The 19213-nt window shown below is 36.8% G+C and overlaps 1 long non-coding RNA gene across 3 annotated transcripts; it reads right to left on the bottom strand.

The window, feature by feature from the left end:
* Positions 1–2628: 2628 nt before the first annotated feature.
* Positions 2629–17505, bottom strand: LOC139935070 (uncharacterized). Of its 3 annotated transcripts, none has more exons than XR_011785754.1 (8): positions 16786–17505; positions 16221–16361; positions 14649–14829; positions 8885–9057; positions 7128–7297; positions 6383–6491; positions 5725–5839; positions 2629–5203 (listed from the first exon to the last, which is right to left on the bottom strand). It is a non-coding gene; the product is annotated as an uncharacterized lncRNA (long non-coding RNA). The 3 variants fall into 3 exon arrangements; XR_011785752.1 differs by having other exon boundaries at positions 2630–5203; positions 14649–14806; positions 16205–16361; positions 16786–17503; XR_011785753.1 differs by having other exon boundaries at positions 2630–5203; positions 14649–14806; positions 16786–17502.
* Between the last annotated feature and the right edge of the window lie 1708 nt (positions 17506–19213).

Consider the following 19213-nt stretch of genomic DNA (forward strand, 5'->3'; position numbering starts at 1 on the left):
CAAATTGTGATGATTAAACAAGGCTACAGTCTTGTACACTATTTCAGACAAAATTTGATCAGTAAACAAGGTTATAGTCTTGTACTTGTTTTTAGGCAGAATTTAGGGAGTACACAAGGCTATAGTCTTGTACACAAGTACACAATTTCAGGCAAAATTTGATGATTACACAAGGCTATAGTCTTGTACTTATTTTCAGGCAAAATTTGATCATTTCAGGCAAAATGTGATGATTACACAAGGCTACTGTCTTGTAAACTCTTTCAGACAAAATTTGATGCGTACACAAGGTTGTCTGGACTTGTTTTTAGGCAGAACCTAGGGAGTACACCAGGCTATAGTCTTGTTCTTATTTTCAGGCAAAATTTGATTATTTGAGGCAAAATGTGATGAATACACAAGGCTACAGTCTCTACACTATTTCAGGATAAATTTGATAATTTCAGGCAAAATTTGACGATTACACAAGGCTACAGTCTTGTACACTATTTCAGACAAAATTTGATAATTACACTATTTCAGGCAAAATGTTATCATTTCAGGTAAAATGTTATCATTTCAGGCAAAATTTGATTAGTACACAAGGTTATAGTCTTGTACTTGTTTTAAGGCAGAATTTAGGGAGTACACATGGCTATAGTCTTGTACACAAGTACACAATTTCAGGCAAAATTTGATGATTACACAAGGCTATAGTCTTGTGGTTATTTTCAGGCAAAATTTGATCATTTGAGGCAAATTGTGATGATTACACAAGGCTACTGTCTTGTACACTCTTTCAGACAAAATTTGATGAGTACACAAGGCTATAGTCTTGCACTTGTTTTTAGGCAGAATTTAGGGAGTACACATAGCTATAGTGTTGTGCACAAGTACACAATTTCAGGAAAAAATTTATATAATTATTCAGGCACAACTTGATAAGTACACAAGGCTTGTGTACCATAGAGTCTTGTTTCTTATTTGCAGGCAAAATTTGATCATTTCATGCAAAATTTGATGATTACACAAGACTACAGTCTTGTACACTATTTCAGACAAAATTTGATAATTTCAGACAAAATTTGATAATTTCAGATACAAATTTATGATTACACTATTTCAGGCAAAATTATATCATTTCAGGCAAAATTTGATCATTTCAGGCAAAATTTTATAAGCACACAAGGACATAGTCTTGTACTTGTTTTTAGGCAGAATTTAGGGAGTACACAAGGCTATAGTCTTGTACACAAGAACACAATTTCAAACAAAATTTGATACTAATTTTAATAATAATTTATTCATTTATATTGCGCCCATTCCAAAAAATGTACACAAGCGCATAACAAAGTATTTATAATAACATAACTTTTAACAACAGGAAAATATACAGCAATCCAAACAAACTGAAAATACAAGAACCTTACAGGACAATCCGAAGAGTTCAAATTGCAAAACATAAGATAGACCAAAAACAAACTAGTAAAGGAACAATATATTTATATGCACAATCAGTAAAAAGCTTCTTTAAAAAGATAAGTCTTAAGGACCGATTTAAAAATATTGAGGCTGCCAGCGATCCTAGTATGAGGGGGAGTTTGTTCCAGAGGTGGGGAGCACTACATTCAAAGGCCTTGTCCCCAAGAGCGGCCTTACTACAACCAACAGGGTGACTAAGAAAAATACCATTATCAGAACTGCGAAGGCCTCAGCGAGATAGGGGTTTGATCGAAACAAGCCTAATTAAAAACTGAGGAGCTAAAATATGAAGAATTTTGTAAGTGATCATTCAAATTTTAAATTCAATTCTAAACCGAACAGGGAGCCAATGTAAATCCATAAGTAGTGGAGAAATATGGCAATATTTGAAAGCATTACAGACCAGCCTGGCACAAGCATTTTGCACTCTCTGGAGTTGTTTAATCTTAGTGTTGGGTAAGCCATAAAAAAAGACTATTACAGTAATATAGTCTATTAGAGACAAACACATGAATGAGTGTTTCAGTACATTCCTTAGACAAAAAATTTATTATGCGCTTAATGTTATGCAAATAATAAAATGCACTACCACAAACTTCAGAAACGCGGGTTTTCATTGACATATTGACATCAAACCATGCACCTAGACTTCGGGCAAGGGAAACAGGTGACACAATTGACTGCCCAACCTGAATACCATCCAGTGTAACCTTCGATAGTTGCTGACGGGTACCTATGATCAAGAATTCAGTTTTATTGTCATTTAGATACAAACCATTACATGCAAATAATTATAATTATGAGACAGTTTACCATTAATCGAAACCCTTTGTGATCTGCCATCAAGGTATGAGCGAAACCAGTTAAGGGCTGTACCATCAATTCCAAAGCGAGACTTAAGTGTACTCAGTAAAATACCATGATCCAGTGTATCAAATGCAGCACTTAAATGTAACAAAACCAACAGGGTAACATGTTTTCTATTCATAGCCATTAACAAATCGTTTTGAATTTTCAACAGAGCAGTTTCGGTACTATGGAATTTGCGGTAAGCAGACTGCATCAATGAGTAAAAGTTATTCTAAGTCAGACAAGATTGTAACTGACATGCTACAGGGAAGTACACAAGCCTTGTGTACCGTATAGTCTTGTACTTATTTTCAGGCAAAATTTGATAATTTCAGGCAAAATTTGATAATTTCAGGCAAAATTTAATTATTACACAAGGCTACAGTCTTGTACACAATAGTTCAACAGTTTTAGTTTAAGAACAACACTTTTGTAAGTACGCAAGGCCTGTACATCTTTTCAGGCAAAATGTGATAGTTCAGAATTTGTACACAAGGCTATAGTTTTCAACACAAACATTGTCAACCAAACTTGATAACACACATTTCCTAAGCCTTGTCAGATTCAGGCAAGGTTTGATAACGTTCAGGCAAAATATGGCAACTGTACAAGGCTATATTATTATTATTATATAGGCCTGAGATACAGTTTCAGGCAAAATTTGATAATTTTAGGAGAAAAAGTACACGAGGCCTTGTAAACATTTTCAAGCAACATTTGACAACTACACAAGACATATGCACCAGTCTAGTAAGTACTAGCTCTTACATTTTCAAGCAAAGTGTTTTTTCTGTACGGAAAGTGTATAATGGCTTTAAACACATTTCCAAACACACAAGCCTTTTACACATTTTGTAGCAAATGCTATACAAGTAGCACATTTGAACACTTTTTCAGGCAAAGTTTTATAAGTACACAAGGCTGTATAAAGCACTGTACAAACATTTTCGGCAAAGTTTAAATTTTAGTAAAGGAGGCTGAGGTACAATAGCCTTGTACACAATTTCTGGCAAATTTAATGCAAAATCTTATCAGTACACAAGACCTAATACACAATTTCAGGCAAACCTTGGTAAGTACAAATTTTAGTAACTAACCCAATAGCTTTGTACAAATTTGATAAGTACACAAAGGCCACATTATTATTATGGTTAATTTAGTTAGCACTGGGACAAGAAAAACAAATACATACAATGATTCGTAGATCTGTTGCCCTACATTTGGAATACACAATGAAATTAATAAGGGAATCAAAGAGTAGGCGACGAGTTCTTAAACGGACGTTTAAAAATGGCAGGGTTGTGGCCATGTGATAAAGGCTTGAGCGGAAGGCGAGGGCCTTTATCGCACCGTAACGACCCTGCAAGGATTTAAACGTCCGCTTTAGATATGGAGTCACTACTCTTTTATTCCCGTTCATAAATGCCCTTATGTTTAAAGCAACTTAATTTACCAGGTATAGACAGTGTGACACTGTTTCATTTGCGTTTTTTGCGCGTCGGTCGGTGTGTAATACGCGCTGTTAATAATAGCTATGCCAATTGTGTTCCACATAATTCAATTTGGCGTACATTAGCTTTTGCGCCCAACACACAAAGCTTTTCAAAATTTCAAAATCTTTTGTACTTGAAAAAGATCCTTTACTAATTTCGTTGTATGGATTAGACAAGTGATGATCACAGGTAACACAAAGAAGCTGAGTTTGTCTCATTTCTGTTACATCTTTGTAAAATAGTTCACCTGCTGGGTGATTTAGCTTGAACAAAACATCCATGCAGTAAGCATTGTGTTTACATCAATATTCTTCAATATGCCTAATTAAATGAACTGCATACTGTACAAAATCCGTTTACACACAAATCACTTTACGTCAAGTTGGCTAGTTGTGCTATAATAGAAATGTGTTAAAACTCCAAACTCTGTTTTTACTTATTTGTTTTAAATTTTATTTACAGTAAGGGACAATTTCAAAATTAAACAAGCGGTAACTCGGGGGCTTTTTAAGAATCACCCGAGGTAATACAGGGTATTTACAGCCTTGCATACGAACAATAGAGTCATGAATATCCATCTGCACATGCTGGGTCAACTTGGGCATGGTTGGGTGACCGCGGATACAAAGAGCAATTTAACAAAAGGCAAGATTTTTGTGTGGGATTACTTTAGCAAGGGATGATCGGATTAGTGACAGCTGCCTGGCTGCTCCAATAAATGGTCTGCTGATCCATTCAGGTACTCATCGGTTCTAAAGAAACCAATGGACCACAAACTCCACTTATCTATTGTTGAACAGTATCAATTACGAATTAAATGAGCCTCTGCCAAACCAAAGGGCTGCCGGCAGCGATATCAGAGAAGTAAACTGGGCTCTCTGTGGCCCCAAGAGCGATGTTCATTGACCTGTAGATAATTAGCTCATTATGGTCCGACTTCCTTTTGCCTCGTAATACCCCGGGGGAAAATGAAGATTTACCCCGAGTTACCGATTGTTTAATTTTGAATTCGCCCCTAATGCCGGTAAAAATCACAGTTACTTACTGGCAACTCAGCTGACAGTAAATTACTGTAATTTTTAAGAGCAAAGTTTTACAGTTTACCCTTTCAAACATTTTAGGCAAAATTTGATAGTACACAAGGCCTTAGTTCTCTAAAAAACAAAGACAGTAAAATCATACACAACCTGGAACGTAAAAGAAAACTTAAATTGTGTTTACCTAAATTTTCGAAGGACTGCAACTTGTGTGTCTACAAAAAAGCTTCTTGGCATCAAAAGGTTCTTTAAGGGCTCGAATCTCTTCAACAGTGTTTCCATCAGGCCTGCTGGGCTGCCTCCCTGCACATCTTGTCGCAAATCTTCTCGCACATCTTATAAATGTCTCATTCTCAATGATTGCTGCAAGTAAAGTAAAGCAATGGGGTTTGAACAGAGAAAATTGTTCTGAGGTCGGCCGCTCTAGTAAACATTTCCTTGTTCAAACCTAAGTTGTTTAAGATCTACCATAAGTCAGTTTCCCTTCAGGTTTTCCTACTTGATAAGTAAAGTAAGGAGTACATGATGAAAAATCTTTGTTGCAATTTTGGGAATCAATGTGGTACATGGATTCCCTAAAGATTGTGCCATATTGTGCGCCTTTTAAGGCAAGACAAAAAGAACAAGGCTACCATAACTAATATTGGCAAACAACGCCTCTCATGATATTCATAGGCACATTCTTCAGGGGTTCTGACGAATGTATAGTCTCTATCTTCACCAACATACACACAAAAGGAGATTCCATCATCTCCAAATAACGCCTCTCATGATATCTTTGATATTATGTTTTCTGTGGCGATTGCATTGTCCATTTAACAACATCATGTAAATTATGCATAAACAACAAAAATGACCCATTCTCATTGATACAATGCACTGACCTGATTCCAATCTTCTTCTTGCAAGCTTAAGTGCAGAACCGACCATGACACAAATAATGATGATGCTTGATTTCCCATCAAACTTGAAGATATATCTCACTCTGTTTAACCATATCTGCAAATAAAATATTTGAACATCAACTTAACTGACCTGGATTTTTAAAAAATGTCTGTGATGAGCAAGGATAACAGCCACCAGAACAGATTTACAACAGTATGAACTGTTAATACGCTCTTCCATGTAGAAGGGTGGAATTTTTTATTATTCTTTTTTTTGCTGACAGGAGTGTGGCTTTTGTTCTATTAAGATCAAACCCCTCTGTTTTTCAAAAAGATTTTCATTTATTATGTGGTTTGGTAATTGCACATGTGCCATTGATTTCTCATACCCCCTACTTGTATATCATCTTGAAGCTACCTCAGTCTACATTTACACATACAAAACGCAAAGGGTCCAAATCAAAGGCTATCTATAATATGTAACTGTTGTTCGTATTATTTGTGGAGTAAAATATATTGTTCTCTAAAAAAGAAGGAAAAAACACAATTTATATCGACTATATATCGATATGGATCATTCTTCAGTCCTGTTATAAATGTATTTTTTTATACATGGACCATTGGTCATTGTTGTCATGATAATTCAAATCAGTATTACCTGAACATCCCTCATCGCCAAACAAAATCTGAGCAGAACCTAAACATTTGAAGAGGTTTTCCATCTTCTCATTCAACTATGAGCTTTTCAGGTCATGTCTCTTGTAGACCTGCAAAGAAAACACCAACATTCAGAATTTAGAAAATTACACAAACCAGTTTCAACATCGATAGAAATATGTTATGAAATTCAGATTGGCTTTAATACCTTTCTCATTATGCACTACGTGTGAAATCAAAGACTGTGAGATGACATGCACTGTTACATACACTTCTTCTCTACATCCAAGAGTACAAATGGGCACATAATACATGAGGTTTTGGTATTGACGTTCCCCTTGCACAAAACATTGAGGCAGCTTACATTGCGGCTTCAAGTTGTCAACAATGGAAAGCAAAAAGGACTGAAATCAATGCTGCTAAAAAATTTAAGCCTAGCACGCCAGCTATCCATTATAGGATGTTTCAAACTCAAAGTTCCAGGGGTTAAGATCAAGAATTAGGTATTCTGGGAAATAGTTGCACAGTGAAAATATACACCACTGGGAACGACTTCTTCCATGAAGGCAATAAGCTTTTTCCATAATGCTGATTAAATTCATGCATATCTAAAGACACCAATGACTTGCCAAACTTGTGTAGAAGGCAGCCGCACAAAGTTGGCTTCAATGTGCCACAACTAGGTCATTTTAATGAAAACTGTTCAACTTAATTAAATCTAGAAGAGAAAAAAAACTTGAGTGTACATTGCCATGTGTGTCTTGCGTGATGATTGAAAGGGTTTCACTACAGAAAAGCTTCTTGGCATCAGAAGGCACTTGAACATCCTGTGCACTAGGCCTTGCTGGGCTGCCTCCCTGCCCATCTTTTCGCAAATCTTCTCGCACATCTTTGATTGTTTAACTGTCCACGATTCCTGTAAGTAAAATAAAGCAATGGGGCTTGAACAAAGAAAAATGTACTGAAGCGGGCCGCTCCAGTAAACTTTTCCTTGTTCAAACCTAAGTTGTTTAAGATCTACCAAGTCAGTTTCCCTTCAGGTTTTCTTTCTTGATAAGTAAAATAAAGAGTACATGATGAAAAATCTTTGTTGCAATTTTGGGAATCAATGTGGTACCATGGATACCTCAAAGATTGTGCAGTATCGTGCGTCTTTTTTAGGCAAGACAAAAAAGAACAAGGCTACCGTAACTGATATTGACATGGAGTTTTACCCACAAAATGGTACATTAGGTAATCAGTGGCATTGTGGCATTGATGCAATGGCAGAAAACATAAACAAAATTATCATGAGAGTCGAATGAGACTTATTGCATTTAAGGAACTTGCAAGTTATGCTATACAGAGTGCTCCTGTCTGAAGCGTCATATTGATGAGTAAATTTAAAATAAAAAACAATTTCCGCAAAGTGAGCATTTTATGAAGTTTTGGTTGGTAGTCGATATCATGCAGAGTGTGTCATTGGTTTTTCACAATTTTATCTTGACCCAGATGGCAGATTGATCTCAAACTAGCAGATTTGATAATGATTTTTATGATGGTATGAGACAAACCACTGTACTGCACAGGTCATTGGTTTGTAAATTTTTCTTTGTTACACCCCAAAAATGTAAACATTACTGCGACAAACGCTCTTCTATCGAACAGTTAAACAAATCCCTAATCTTTTTCGCTTTTAACTTTTAAATTTTTAACTACTATAGTTTTACAGAATATTTGGAATCCTTTTGTAGTTTGTATTTTTTTTAATGGTTTAACTAAGGTAACACCTGGACTTGCCTATTTTATATAATTTTATTGTGGGTTTTAATTCAGAAATTTACTTTCAGTTTTGTTTTCTTATAGCTTTTATATTTAGCTGTTAAGCGATTTGGGGAATGTTTTGTTATTATTGTTATTGTTATAAATCCACAACTAATAGGGTTTACATCCACGCTATGCATTTGATCCATCAACAATTTAGCCTATATTAATTGTGGATGACAGATCCAAAAAGAAACTCTAGCGTAAGTCGCTGTATTGTTTCAAGATGAGCATTTTTTGTGTAGTAAAGTAAAGACAGCATCTCCTACACCTTGTTTTGCTCTATAAGCAAACTGATGGATCGATCTGTGGTTTGTGACAAATACATACATTTAATAATCTGCTCAAAACACTTCATAGCAATAACAAAGGGCCATGGTCAATAATTGTTCATAGCAACTTGTTTGGGCATTTTGGATATCAGAGTTGACCATATAAGATACAAATACCTTCAGACCAATATCCAAAGACCATTGATACAGGCAGTGAAAAACTGGGGCAAGTGTTAGAAGTGTACACCTTTTTTGGGATGATCATGGCTTTGCAGAAATTGATGTATGACAAAATCATCTCTGTAGCCTCATCAGTGTGGCAGATGTTTTAAAGACCTCTCAATCCCTACAGGCCTACTACAAGCATGCCATTAGAGTAGCCATTAGTTCTTACAAGTGTTTAAGATGGTTTTAATCATTGAACATACTTGGGTAGCAGTTGAAGGTGGTGTATACCTAGCCCTTCATCTTCAGGGACGGCCCCTTTTATTTAAAAAATGGGGCCAGCTCCCTGAACTTCTTCCATCCACTCCTCATGCCGGATGTCAATGCTGCATCTGAATAGCTCACTCGGCACCCATCATGTCATCAAAAACAAACACTAGGCACAAAGATCGAAAATGAAGAGAAAACAAACAATCATCATGGGTTGACCAAAGATCCGAGGGCAGGATGATGCAGAGGGCTAAGATGCAGTATGTGGGTTTTTGATTTTCTGATGGCTTAGGGACTGAATAAAAAAACAAAAACTGGTTGGTGATTTTGCATTCAATGTCTGGTATGGGGTTTCACGGTAGGTATCCGCAAGTGTCAGTCGGTGCTTGTAAGTGTTGTAAGTGAGTTAGGGTTAGAGTAACGTTTAGAGTAATAATCCTTTAGCATTCAGAATTATTTGGGTTGGGAGTAATTCAACCTTGAAAACCCCCGAAATATTGATGAAAATCAGACTCTGTTTTTTCGAACTTCGATAACAATTCTACTGGATAAAACATGGGCCCCATACACATAGCCGAGTGGCTACAATCGTCATAGCTTGGCTCTCTACGCGCGCCGTGTAATACACACTCAAGTTACTGAAAACAATATTTACGACTAGTCGCGATTTAGTCACGACTAGTCGCAGAATTATTCACGACGTCGTAAAAAATATTCGCGACTAGTCGCGAAAATATTCGCGACTTGTCGTGAGTAAATATACGACGTCGCGAAAATATTCGCGACTTGTCGTGAATAAATATACGACGCCGCGAAAGAATTTCACAAAATATTTGGAGAGAATTGTTTTAATTTAATTTAATTTAATTGAAATGATTTGATGTTTTTCACTTGTAAAGACAGTAAACTTAAAGACACTGGACACTATTGGTAACTGTCAAAGACGAGTCTTCACAGCTGGTGTATCTCAACATTATGCATAAAATAATTACAAACTTGTGAAAATTTGACCTCAATTGGTCATCGAAGTTGTGAAAAGAAAATGAAATTAATGAAAGAAAAAACACCCTTGTCCTATGAAGTTGTGTGCGTTTATGGTTGATTTCGAGACCTAAAGTTCTAAACCTCGAGGTATCACAATTAATTTCGTGGAAAATTACTTCTTTCTCGAAAACTACACGTTACTTAATTCAGAGCTCCGTTTCTCACAATGGTATACTAACAACAGCTCTCCATTACAATCCAAACTCACAAAATTTTCTTTGAATCTACACATTTTGGTTGTTTAGCCAGTCTCAACTGATAAAATGTCTTCAGTAGCCCGTTCTGTATTATTATTTGGAACCATAAAATCATTGGAAATTTGTTGACCCCAAGTCTGAAAAATTTTGACCATACCGACATAGTTCTATTATTTTTTATTTCGGACCAAAAATCCAAACTCACAAAATTCTATTTAAATCTAAAAGTTTTGGTTTTATACCCAGACTCCACATGTAAAATATCTTCAGTAGTCCGTGCTGAATCATTTGGAACCATAAAATCATCGGAAAAAATTTCACCCTAAATCTGAAAATTTTGACCATACCGGCATGGTTCGATTTTTTTCATTTCGGACCTAAAATCCAAACTCACAAAATTCTCTTGAAGTCTAATAATTTTGGTTGTTTAGCCAGTCTCAACTGATAAAATGTCTTCAGTTGTCCGTGCTGTATCATTTGGAACCATAAAATTATCGAAAAAATTTCACCCTAAATCTGAAAATTTTGACCGTACCGGCATGGTTCGATTTTTTCATTTCGGACCTAAAATCCAAACTCACAAAATTCTCTTGAAGTCTAACAATTTTGGTTGTTTAGTCAGTCTCAACTGATAAAATGTCTTCAGTAGTCCGTTCTGTATCATTGGGAACCATAAAATCATGTGAACATTTTTCACCCTAAATCTGAAAAATTTGCCGAACGAGAACTTTTTGAAGTTGAGTTTCTAGTCAAAAATCTGAAAAATGTGCCGAGCCGGTGTCGCATGCAATTGTGTCCTCTATGCAATATTATCCAGCAGACATTATCGCATATGCGATTATGCGATAATGTTCGCCAGACACTTTTGCATAAGCAATTGTGTCCGCCCGGACGCTGCTGCACAATGCAATTGTGTCCGCTCGGACACTGCTGCATAATGCAATTGTGTCTGTCCGGACACATTTGCGGACACATTTGCATGTGCAGTTGTGCCCGCCCAGTGCAAAACCATCCATGCAGTAAATTAAACGCCCTTGGTCGACGGAACACGTTTGGCATTTTTTTACAAGCAAAAGTGTGTGTCATGAATGAAATGGGAAATGTTCGGCTGTTGGTATTCGGTGCAATCATAAAATACGTGAATATTCATGCTGCATACGTAAGTTCAGTACATGCACGTGCTCGCTTACAGGTTTTTTGCATAGCCCCGGTTTGCATATGCAAAATTGTCTGGAGCGGAAAGTTTTGCATGGCGGACACAATTGCATCTGCTATCAAGGGCAAATTTTCAGTTTTGAGATCAAGCAATTTTCGGTGATTTTACGGTTTCAAATGATAGAGTACACATAGTGCATATGCAAACTTTCCAGGGCTAGCTACGCAAAAACGTCCAGCGGACATGTACATGACTGTACATGTATGTGCGCCCATAAGCGAGCTTGCATGCACTGAACCTACGTATTATGAATATTCACGTATTTTATGATTGCAGCGAATATCCAACATTTCCCATGTCATTCATGACAGCATGCACTTATGCTTGTAAAATAATGGCGAACGTGTTCCGTTGACCAAGGGCATTTAAGCTTACTGCATGGAAGGTTTAAAACGGGGTGGACACACCTGCATATGCAAATGTGTCAGGGCAGACACAATTGCATAATGCAGCAGCGTCCGGGCGGACAAGATTGCATATGCAAAACCCTCTGGATATTGCATAAAGGACATAATTGCATGCGACACAGGCTTGGCACATTTTTCAGATTTTTGACTAAAAACTCAATTTCACAATATTCTCATTATATTTCAAACTCTGGTTGATTTACTATTAGTCAGCACTGATGAAATGTCTTTTAGTAGTGCACTCTGTATCATTTGAAACCATAAAATCACCAAAAATTGTTTGATCACAAATCTGAAAATTTGCCCATGCCGGTAGCAGATGCGATTGTGTCCGCCATACAAAACTTTATGCTCTGGACACTTTTGCATATGCAAACTGTCGGGCTCTATGCGAAGGGGTACATGACTGTACATGTACGTGCACCTGTAAGCGAGCTCACTGAACCTATGCAGCATGAATATTCACGTGTTTTATGATTGCAGCGAATATCCGACAGCCGAACATTTCCCATGTTATTCTTGACATGCACTTATGCTTGTAAAATAACGGTGAACGTGCTCCGTTGACCAAAGGCGTTTTAATTTACTACATGGACGGTTTTAAACGGGTCAGACACAACTGCAAATGCAATGTGCACTTATGCTTTTAAAATAATGGCGAACGAGGGCGTTTAATTCCGGTCCGAAATGAAAAAATCGAACCATGCCGGTATTGTCAACATTTTCAGACTTAGGTTTTAAAAAAATTCGAGAATTTTATGGTTTCAAATGATACAGCCACACTACTGAAGACATTTTACAAGTGGAGTCTGGGTAACAAACCAAAATTATTAGATTTTTAGAGAAATTTGTAAGTTTGGATTTTTGGTCCAAAATAAAAAACAAATCGACCATACCTGGGTATGGACAAAATTTTCGTTTTGGGGTCAAACAATTTCCGATGATTGTATGGTTCAAAATGGTACAGAACGGACTACTGCAGACATTTTATCAGTTGAGACTGGCTAAATCACCAAACTTATTAGATTTCAAGAGAATTTTGTGAGTTTGGATTTTTGGTCCGAAATGAAAAAAGTCGACCACACCTGGGTATGGACAAAATTTTCGTTTGGGGGTCAAACAATTTCCGATGACTGTATGGTTCAAAATGGTACAGAACGGACTACTGCAGACATTTTACAAGTGGAGTCTGGGTAACAAACCAAAATTATTAGATTTATAGAGAAATTTGTGAGTTTAGATTTTTGGTCCCAAATGAAAAAAGTCGACCATACCCGGGTATGGACAAAATTTTCAGATTTGGGGTCAAACAATTCCGATGATCTTATGGTTCTAAATGATACAGAATGGACTACTGAACACATTTTATCAGTTGAGACTGACTAAACAACCAAAATTATTAGACTTCAAGAGAATTTTGTGAGTTTGGATTTTTGGTCCGAAATGAAAAAAGTCGACCATACCCGGGTATGGACAAAATTTTCGTTTTGGCCAAACAATTTCCGATGATTTTATGGTTCCCAATGATACAGAACGGACTACTGAAGACATTTTATCAGTTGAAACTGGCTAAACAACCACAATTAGTAAATTTATAAAGAAATTTGTGAGTTTGGATTTTTGGTCCGAAATGAAAAAAGTCGACCATACCCGGGTATGGACAAAATTTTTAGATTTGGAGTCCAAAAATTTCTGATGATTTTATGGTTCCCAATGATACAGAACGGACTACTGAAGACATTTTATCAGTTGAGACTGGCTAAATCACCCAAATTATTAGATTTCAAGAGAATTTTGTGAGTTTGGATTTTTGGTCCGAAATGAAAAAAGTCGACCACACCTGGGTATGGACAAAATTTTCGTTTTGGGGTCAAACAATTTCCGATGATTGTATGGTTCAAAATGGTACAGAACGGAATACTGCAGACATTTTATCAGTTGAGACTGGGTAAAAAAACAAAATTATTAGATTTATAGAGAATTTTGTGAGTTTGGATTTTTGGTCCGAAATGACAAAAGTCGACCATACCTGGGTGTGGACAAAATTTTCAGATTTGGAGTCCAAAAATTTCCGATGATTTTATGGTTCCAAATGATACAGAACGGACTACTGAAGACATTTTATCAGTTGAGACTGGCTAAACAACCAAAATACTTAGATTTCAAGAGAATTTTGTGAGTTTGGACTTTTGGTCCGAAATGAAAAAAGTCGACCATACCCGGGTATGGACACAATTTTCATTTTGGGATCACACAATTTCCGATGATTTTAGAGACTGGGTAAACAACCAAAATTATTAGACTTCAAGAGAATTTTGTGAGTTTGGATTTTTGGTCTGAAATGAAAAAAAGTCGACCATACCCGGGTATGGACAAAGTTCCCCAAAAAACTGTGATGCTGGCACGGGTCGAATTTTCAGATTTGGGGTGAACAATTGTATGCTACCAAATGATACAGAACAGACTACTGAAGACAATTCATCGGTGCAGATTTAGTACATCAGCAAAAGTTTGAGATTAATTGAAGATTTTTTGAGTTTGGGTGTTTTGGTCAAAATCCCCAAAAATCTGTGGCGCCTGCATGGGTCAAGTATTCAGATTTGGGGGTCAAACAATTTTCAGTGATTTTATGGTTTCATATCATAGGCATACAGAACAAAATACTGAAAACATTTCATTAGTGCGGACTGAGTAAATCGTTCTCAATGAAACTCCCTCTCCATTAGGTCCAGTTAAATGTTGAAAGACAAAATCAACCAGGTGTTGTCCCATTGGTTGACATTGTTGAAAGTGTTTGCAAAGACTTGTGCTTTTTATGGGGAGAGAGAGTTATTACATGTGCCCATATAATCAAGGATACTAGCAGAGCAAGCAAACAGTAAACATGGATTACCTTAGGCCTATAGGGTGTGCATGCATCATCTGAGGCGCAGCCACTCTTGGACTGTGGAGAACAGCAAGTAGTACAAGAAGAATGGTGCAGGTAAGATTTCAGGGCGGGAAGAAGAGGCGTAGGGTGTAGAGGCTGCAACTGTCTTGTTCAGCTTTTAGCTGCAATTTGGAGGGAAAATGACCTAACACAGTGTTATTAAAACAGTTTGGAATAAATTCCAACCTTTCTAAGTCAACCAAGCATTATTCATAAATACCTCAGGCAGTTTCGCTATTCCTATTGGTGGAGAGCGCGTCACGTGGGTGTGTATAAACCTTTGTTTATGACCAGTAAAAAGTGTTGAAACATGGGCGAGACACGCGAGCTTGCACCTGTTCTTATAAGACAGTTTTGTCATGCCTATTAGTCGAGAGCAACAGCTGAAACAGTTATGCCACATTACACAATACACGCAACGCGCACAGCATTCCCTTATAAGGAGTTGCTTACCCGAGGGCGGCGAAGAGCTTTACCATTTCATAGCTGGAGGGGTGTTGTGTTGAAGGAAATCATTGAACAATTAAACAATTTACATTTATTTTACTTTTTTACAAAGAATTGTTCATGTTTTTGACCGAAACAGTATTCATGAATGGGAATCAAAGTGTGTTGAATCGGTTTTCACCTAGTGGTTTAAACCCGCCGAGGCCTGGTTCTTGATAATTTACCTTGACTTCCTCTTGGTAAAATTATCAAGAGCCAGGCCTTGTTGGGATTAAACCACCAGTTGAAAACCGCTTCACCACACAGTGATTCCCCTATTTAAAAACCAATGATTTATGTATGAAAGATCAAATTCCCCACCAAAGGTTTTTTAAAGGATGAATTATTCCCTGTACATTTAAATAATGCAATCAGGAAGTAGGTACGACATCTAAAAAGTGAGTTGAATGTGTAAGATTTCGTTAAAGGTGGTGGACACTATTGGTAATTACTCAAAATAATGATTAGCATAAAAACTTACTTGGTAACAAGTAATGGGGAGAGGTTGATATAATAAATCATTGTGAGAAACGGCTTCATGTGAAGTTAAGTGGTTTTCGAGAAAGAAGTTATTTTCCACGAATTTGATTTCGAGACATCAGCTTTAGAATTTGAGGTCTCAAAATCAAGCACATGAAAGCACACAACTTCGTGTGACAAGGGTGTTTTTTCTTTCATTATATGGCAATTTCGATGACCAATTGAGTTCAAATTTTTACAGGTTTGTTATTTTGTGCATATGTTGAAATACACCATGGAGGAAGAATTGGATACACCAAGTGAGAAGACTGGTCTTTGACAATTACCTATAGTGTCCAGTGTATTTAATACAGATTGTCTTAAATGTTGGTACAATTAAATTGCAAGTGTAACAGTCTTAAGTTTACGGGGCTAGTATTTCAACCTTGTATCTAGTACACAATACTTCTTGGCCAATATAATTTCACATTTCAGTTCCCACATTGTCCCGAGTCATCTAAATGTTATTGTTGTGAAACAGTTTTGATGAGTGAAAGGGTGAACAAACATTTTACCGAAAATCTCCTTTACCACAAAATGCCGAGAATGCCTGCTATTGAGAGTTCCCTGACGAAATTCTCCAACATTGAAAATGTTTCCAATGAAACAGAGAGAGTGCTCATCTCTTAAAGGTTGACTCGCTGATAAGAGGAAGTTGTAAGCCAAAAAGACCTGCGTGTTATGACAGAACGTATGAGATCTATTGAGAATTTTGTACGTTTGAGTTTTTGGTAAAAAAAATAATAATTTCTGTCAGTTTGGAAAATTTTTCAGATTTGTGGTCAAAAATACTGTTAATAGTAATAATAATATGCCTTTGATATTTTGTCATGGGGCTCGGGAAAAAGTACTGACAAACTCAGTATACAGAGCTTACACACATCGGTGCGTGGGTAAAAACAAAAAATTAACATACAGGCCTAGCACATTGAACTTCTAATTAGTTGAACACTTTCACCTTGGTTTCTTAAGTCGCTCACTACATTTCATTTGCTTGGGCAAGACAACAAAACACAATTCAATTTGAACAATGAAGATTTCTTGCTTAAACACCTGGGTATCTTGACAAAGCCAAATCTCCCAATAGACAACATACCTGTATTTGAAAATTTCTTGCTTGAACATTTCTTTCTTGAAACAATCGCTCATAAGACAAAAACAACACATTGAAGATTTCTTGCTTACTCCATGCTTAAATACTTGTATCTTGACATATCGCTCATTGGAAAAAATAACTGTAGGATAAGTAGGCCTACTTGAAGATTTCTTTCTAGATTGAAGTTGAAACCTCCTTCTTGACATATCGCTCATAAGACAAAATATGACACACTCTAAAATTTCATGGACCATGATCTTTGGAAGAAAGTCTGCTTGAATGTACGCAACTTGCCCTTGCTGAAACACTCACACGATACGAGTCGTACGACTGTACTTATACTAGTTTTAACTGCTGTGATCTCGGCCTCCCCGGGGCCCTGCGCGTGGCTGAATGCATACCGTGTTTTTGGCTCATCTCTCCCCGTCATGATCGTGTCTCCGCCCCGGTCATGTCGTCCGTCCCGGTGCTTCCGTGAAGTGTTCGAAGTAAGCTCCTTGGAATTCGGGGATAACTTTCCGTATGGCGCCACCACTTTTTCACTCATTTTTACAAAAAGGGATATGTCAATCAGGTAAATTAGATACTATATTATTTTATTTCGAATGAAAAAGTGGTGGCGCCATACGGAAACTTTTCCGCCTAAATTTGAGCAATTAATTTATTCCAAAGAGTAGAAAATAGATGGTTCCATCCTGCGGTTATTAGTCTTGGCCCAAGACGATGGTGCTTGATTCTGGATAGTGTACTACGCGCGGTTGAATCGCCAAAGCGCGCCCGCCACGGTATGATTTAGTTACGTGGACGGCTCGAAATCTAGACTACACTCTGCAAGCTTGCTTAATATCTCGCAATTTCGCTGACCAATTGAGCTCAAATTTTATGCATTATGATGAGATACACCAACTGTGAAGACTAGTTTTTGACAATTACCAATAGTGTCCACTGTCATTAACACGCTATAAATAAACACTAAAGACAGTGTCACGACCTTGTAATAAAAAAATATGTAAAACTAGAGATTGAGAGTTTGTGAACAAACTCAAGGTGTTCGGTTTCCGGGAGTAAAAGCCTGGATTAAAAAACAAATATTACACCTTGCTTTGTTCTCAAGATTTGTAATAAATGATTCAAATTACAAAAACTGTCAAAACCACATGATTACGTCATCTAGTAAAAGTGTATGTTTGGTGACGTCATCGGTAATATTTGTTTTAAACCAGACCTTTGCCAGACTTGTATGGTGTGATGGTAAAGCATCAAAGGATGTTTATTTCGACCTAAAAGACAATAAACCACGCCCTTTCAAATCATTTCACAGTCACTTCCCGTTTAAACAGGTCAAAAGGTCAACGAAAGTTCACCAACATATCCATTTCTGTCAAGTACGTAAAGCCCTTTCATATGATGTACAGATTGTCAAAATAGCTTATGTAGTTTAGGAAATATGAACTTAGGAAATATTGACTGACGACTGAAGAAAAGACTGTAAGGGGCATGTATGTTTTAACCGCCTTGAACGAAGACTATTCTTCATGAAGCTTTTTCGCGCTCTATTGATAATATTTTAAAAAAGAAGTAAAAAAAGAAAACGTGGATCAAAAATAATGATTTTTTGAAATAATAATTTGAATTTTTATTACTCAAGAATGGATGACGTCATCATGACCTAACTAACACATTATTCCACTCCTAATCCATATCTAACTATGTGCGAAGTTTCAAGTTCATACGAGTTTGGGAAGTGTGCTTTTGTTCGAGGACAAGGGACGAAGAGAAGAAGATGAAAATCTGGATTGTTTTATTGATTTGTTTGTACTAAAGTTTTGTTTAATCCGGCAGTTTATTTTAGCAAGACCACTCCTAATTGCTTGGGCCTTATGCTTTAACCATTCTGTTTTCTTTGAATGTTTTGTATTGTAACATCCATGTCTGTGCATGGAGGTAGAAATAGATTAGTTTACGTAACGTCCTTTCCTACTAGAGAAAGTTTGAAAGGGCTTATGTTATTTCAGAGATTTTTTTTTCTTCAAAATATTTAACTCAAAATAACTTGGATAGTTGTTTTAACAAATAATCAAAACAATTGATGATTATGCTAAGTTCAAGAAGTAATAGATATCGTAATACTGACGTGAATTCCGTGGGCCCAAAACGCCCTTCACCCGGGGGGAGTGGTCGATCGATGTAACGTCTCTATTCTTCTCGGTGTTTAACCAAAACATGACCAATGTTCGTCATTTTGTACTGTTGTTTTCTCACATAATTAAAAGTCCCATGAATCACTGAAGTAGGTGGCCATCTCAGCGAAACTTCGTCTTCAATTAAACATTGACCACTAAGCCATCAGAAGGGTAACATTTGAACAATTTGACGCTGAAGATTGAAATGAAATCGTTTTCGCAGCGTTCTGCATAGCTATATAGCT

The sequence above is a fragment of the Asterias amurensis genome, chromosome 3 (genome assembly GCF_032118995.1).
Source record: "Asterias amurensis chromosome 3, ASM3211899v1".
Classification (NCBI taxonomy): domain Eukaryota; kingdom Metazoa; phylum Echinodermata; class Asteroidea; order Forcipulatida; family Asteriidae; genus Asterias; species Asterias amurensis.